Below are 5,631 nucleotides of genomic sequence, written 5' to 3'. Positions count from 1 at the left end.
TAGAAATAAAGTACACAATAAATGTAATGCACTTGAATCATCCTGAAACCATCAATTCCTGGTGTCAAAAAAGTTGGGGACTGCTGTTGTAAGAGACAGCATCTGCCTCTAACACCTGATACTCAGTATTTACCAACACTCGATAAACAGAAAATTTTCCCTGTAGGAGAAATGTGGTGCTTATTTCCTATCAGAGACAACGGGAAGTACGTAAAACTTGTCAGGGGAAAACAGTCTAAAAATAAATAAGTTGATGCTATAGAATGGCTGCTCTAGACATCTCCTCCCCGTCGTCCCCTACCACCAAGATCTGCTCCCTGAGCTCCTGGGGATTGTCCATCTGCTGCTGTTGAAATCTCTCAACCCCAGGGCCAGCCCTGACAAGAGCACACTAGGGTCAGGGAGGGCTCCCCAAAGACATAAACGTGGGAGTTACCTCATGCCCACTGGCTGGTGCTTGTAATATATTTCACTCAAAAAGAAAGGGTTTTGAGACCTAGTAGCTGCGGTGATTATGGACCCGGCCGAGGCGGTGCTGCAGGAGAAAGCACTCAAGTTTATGCATTGAAGTTGACTGCTGTAGTTGAAACTATGGAAAGCAAAACCATAGATAAGGAAGGGGACACTACTGTAATGCTGCTATAGAAGATTGTTACTACATACAATACACATTCAGCAAGTAAAATCTCTCTACACCAAGAATTCCTCAGAGAGAGAAGACTATAATAATGGAGAACCCCCTAGGAAGATAATACCAGAGAAGAATTCACTTAGACAGACTTACAACAGCTGCGCCAGATTCTGCTTAAACCAAGAAACAGTATGTCCAGCAAGCACTTCTTTGAAGACTGAAAATTGTGTGGCCAAAACAAAACTTGCCAATGGCACTTCAAGTATGATTGTGCCCAAGCAACGGAAACTGTCTGCAAGCTATGAAAAGGAAAAGGAACTGTGTGTCAAGTATTTTGAGCAGTGGTCAGAGTCTGATCAAGTGGAATTTGTGGAACATCTTATATCCCAAATGTGTCATTACCAACATGGGCACATAAACTCCTATCGTAAACCTATGTTGCAGAGGGATTTCATAACTACTCTGCCAGCTCGGGGTTTGGATCATATTGCTGAGAACATTTTGTCATATCTGGATGCCAAATCACTATGTGCTGCTGAACTAGTGTGCAAGGAATGGTACCGAGTGACATCTGATGGCATGTATGGAAGAAGCTCATCGAGAGAATGGTCAGGACAGATTCTTTGTGGAGAGGCCTGGCAGAACGAAGAGGGTGGGGACAGTATTTATTCAAAAACAAACCTCCTAATGGGAATGCTCCTCCCAACTCTTTTTATAGAGCACTTTATCCTAAAATTATACAAGACATTGAGACAATAGAATCTAATTGGAGATGTGGAAGACGTAGTTTACAAAGAATCCACTGCCGAAGTGAAACAAGCAAAGGAGTTTACTGTTTACGGTATGATGATCAGAAAATAGTAAGCGGCCTTCGAGACAACACAATCAAGATATGGGATAAAAGCACATTGGAATGCAAGCGAATTCTCACAGGACTCACAGGTTCTGTCCTATGTCTCCAGTATGACGAAAGAGTGATCATAACTGGATCATCAGATTCCACGGTCAGAGTGTGGGATGTAAATACAGGTGAAATGCTAAATACATTGATTCACCACTGTGAAGCAGTTCTGCACTTGCGTTTCAATAATGGCATGATGGTGACCTGCTCCAAAGATCGTTCCATTGCTGTGTGGGATATGGCCTCCCCAACAGATATTACTCTTCGGAGGGTACTGGTTGGACACCGAGCGGCTGTCAATGTTGTAGACTTTGATGACAAGTATATCGTTTCTGCATCTGGGGATAGAACTATAAAGGTATAGAACATAAATACTTGTGAATTTGTAAGGACCTTAAATGGACACAAACGAGGCATTGCCTGTTTGCAGTACAGAGACAGGCTTGTAGTGAGTGGCTCTTTTGACAACACTATCAGATTATGGGACATAGAATGTGGTGCATGTTTGCGAGTATTAGAAGGCCACGAGGAATTGGTTCATTGTATTCGATTTGATAACAAGAGGATAGTCAGTGGGGCTTATGATGGGAAAATTAAAGTATGGGATCTTGTGGCTGCTTTGGACCCTCGTGCTCCTGCAGGGACACTCTGTCTATGGACCCTTGTGGAGCATTCTGGAAGAGTTTTCCGACTCCAGTTTGATGAATTCCAGATTGTCAGTAGTTCACATGATGACACAATTCTCATCTGGGACTTCCTAAATGATCCAGCTGCACAAGCAGAACCTCCCCGCTCCCCTTCCCGAACATACACCTATATCTCCAGATAAATAACCATACACTGACCTCATACTTGCCCAGGACTCATCGAAGTTGCAGTATTTAACATATCTGCCAACACCAGGACGAGTAACAACAGTAACAACCAAACAACTACCCGGTTTCCCTGGACTATCCTAGGAGCAGGGCGTTGAGACTCCTGTTGGGACACAGTTGGTCTGTAGTCGGCCCAGGATGGTCTACTCAGTACGGCTGACTGCTTTAGTGCTGCTATCAGAAGATGTCTTCTATCTTTCATGAATGATTGGAACTTTTAAACCTCACCTCCCCTCCTCTTTTCCCCTGTGCACCTATTTTTCCCTATTGGTTCCAGAGAAAGATGACTTATAAATATATTTAGTGTTTTGCCAGAAAAAAAACACCAAAAAGAAAGGGTTTGAATGCTTTGTGGTATTTAATATGCATATTGAGCATTCATATTAAAATAAAATACAGCGTGTATTTTATTAGAGTAATTAACATTTATTGAGCAAAGAGCCAGGTATCTTACCCGATTTTTTTTTTTTTTTGCAGTTTTTGGCTGGGGCTAGGTTTGAACCTGCCACCTCTGGCATACAGGGCCGGCACCCTACTCCTTTGAGCCATAGGCGCCACCTCACCTTACCTGATCTTTAATCTCACATAGATCTTTAATCTCATAACAGCTCTGCAGTGCTGAGATATCCTCCACTTTACGTGCACATGTGGAAACTGTGCTGTGGCGAGATTGAATTAAATGGGGCACAGTCACTTGGCTAGAAGTGGAAGAGTTAGGCTCGAAGCCCAGTTCTGAACAGTTTAGAAGGCTTAGTTCTTTCCACATGACAGCACGGCCCTTCTGGTGTTTAATTTGGTTTAAACCAAGCAGTTATCTGAATATTTGAAATTTACTGTTAAACTTTTACTCAAAAATTTGAGGATAGTATGAGATCTTCTGAAGCCAAATGACACTTTTTCAACATTTAGTTGAGAAGTTTTATAGATGAAGTTCTACATCGTGACTTTCCCCTTCCTTTGGATATCAGCTTTTTTCCCCCTCTGCCCCACTAAAAGACTTTTTTTTAAATGAAGACCTTATTTTTATGGCAGAAGATATTTTTTCCAAAATTAAAATAGCTTGTTCAGTTTTTGTAATGATAAAATGGATAAATTATTATTTTTTAAATTTTGCTATAAAAATCATAAAGAATAAATTTTTTTAAATGATTTGAAATTCCACCATCCAGAGGTAATAGTCCTTAAAAATTGAATATGTAAGAAAGTATACATACACACACCCATACATAGACAATCCTTCACTACTTTGTGTGTATAAATGCACATACAGATTGTAATAAAAACTAGATTTAATACACTTTGAATAAAAATACAATGTTATATGCTTTAACATCATGCCTTTATTGTTATAGCATTTATCACAGCAGTCATGAAATAATGATTTATCTGATCATCGTTAGTAATAATAGCAGTGAAGTGCATGAACTCTGGAGCTAGACCCCTCAGATTTTAATCCCAGATCTGTGACTGACTAGCTATGTAATCCTGGAAAAATTATTCTTGTTTTATCATCTGTAAAATAGAGATAAAAATAACATCTCTCTCACAGGGTTGGTATGCAGGTTAAATGAACACATAAAAAAAAACATTAGAACAGTGCCTGTCACATCCTGAACACAGACGTATTATTGGCTGTTGTTTTATTTGCCTAATATTTTTCTTTCCTCTAATCTCCATGCATGCAAGGACCATGCTGGTTTTGTCCATATCGCATCCCCAGCTGGGTGTATGCCTGTCATTAATCATTGTTTAATAGTTGTTTATAAATTGTTTGTATTTTTTTTTTCTCTGTCCCATATGATTTGCAGGAAGCTGACTGTCCTTACCAGTGGCATTTAGTTAATATCTATTGAATGAATGAAAAAAAATACCCGCTTACTGCAAATGTGTTTGCTGCTGACAACATCGTGGGGGAGAACTCAAATTTGGGACTCAAGCATGTTTTCAAATCTTATTCCCTCATCCTCAAGTATTGACTTGGTGATGAAAGGAAACAATGGATTGAACTTTTCTGAACCTCAAATTTTCCATCTATAAAATGGAGATAATGATTCTCTCTTGCAATGTATAGACTTAAGTTTATCAATAAATAGTAGCTATTTTGGTATAATTATTGCATTACATCTGAAAGGTATAAACGATGGTGCCCAGAGAGGAGGCCTCTGTGGAGCTATTCAGGACAGGTTTATTGAAAAGTGCAGGTGAGTGCATCCAGCCTGGGCAGTGCAATGATGGTGGTTGCTCCCAGGGGCAGTTAGAGACCCCTTTTATATGGGGCCGAAGGGGGTGGGCAATCTCCACAGCTTGTCTGGAAAGTTAGGGTCTTTGGACATGAACTTCTGGGGGGTGGATCTAACCAGATTCTTCGTGTCTTTGTCTTAGGAGGAAAGGAGGAGGAGAAGGGGAAAGGGTTTGTGTGTGGCTGCATTAGCCCCCTCTCCCAACAATACCCACAGCCACTGCTTTGCACAACCCAAAGGGGGAACCATTCCTATGGAATACAACGTGCGTGATGTCTCCTGGAGCAGAGCAATGTAGGAACCCAGAAGGCACCCACAGTATCCTTTTTCAGTTCAAAATGACAAAGTGTCCCTATATTAGAGTTTCTCAGGTTTGGATGTGTTCGGGGTCCATGTGAGCAACCTAGGGCTAAGAGGAGCTGCTGAAAACTTCCGCAGGTGATGCTCTTTCTCATTCTAAAGCCGTGGAAAATGAGACAGAGCTATAAACTCAGGACCTGGGTTTAGGCTCAAGCCTTTTAAATGCCAAGTTTGCTGTTATCTAAAATTCATATGTAGGAAGAAGAGAAGAGGGGTAAGTAAATTCCATGAACAGTCAGCGTTTGTACTATCTGCTGATTTACCTACCCAGTCAGTCAACATTTGCCAGGTGCTCAGAGCTAAGACCAGCTAACTTCATCCTACACCCCATCTCTCTTCTGTGTCCTGGATGGATTCAATTTAACTGGTACTTGATTGGCTGGTGATATTTCTATCAGGATGGAGTCATAGAATACAAATACAGCCTCCTGTATTTGATGAACAATAGACGAATTGATGTCCCATCCCATCAGATGGACAGGATATTTGGCAATAACAGAGTGCTTCTGAGGAAAAGTGAGTTTCTTGGCATGTTCTTAGTCAGCATTACAAAGCTAAAAGCTTTGTTGCGCAAATGTTCTGTTTGTAATTGCTATTGTTGCTACCTGGTGCATGAATCAGGAC

The 5,631-nt window shown here is 40.9% G+C and overlaps 1 pseudogene across 1 annotated transcript; it reads left to right on the top strand.

The window, feature by feature from the left end:
- The first annotated feature begins 514 nt into the window (after positions 1-514).
- Positions 515-2,719, top strand: LOC128596721 (F-box/WD repeat-containing protein 1A-like; annotated as a pseudogene). Its single transcript, XR_008383132.1, has 2 exons — positions 515-579; positions 775-2,719. The product of XR_008383132.1 is annotated as an F-box/WD repeat-containing protein 1A-like (transcript).
- Positions 2,720-5,631: the final 2,912 nt, after the last annotated feature.

The sequence above is a fragment of the Nycticebus coucang genome, chromosome 10 (genome assembly GCF_027406575.1).
Source record: "Nycticebus coucang isolate mNycCou1 chromosome 10, mNycCou1.pri, whole genome shotgun sequence".
Taxonomy (NCBI): domain Eukaryota; kingdom Metazoa; phylum Chordata; class Mammalia; order Primates; family Lorisidae; genus Nycticebus; species Nycticebus coucang.
The sequence above is the reverse complement of the archived record's forward strand: the minus strand, read 5'-3'. Positions and strand labels throughout refer to the sequence as shown.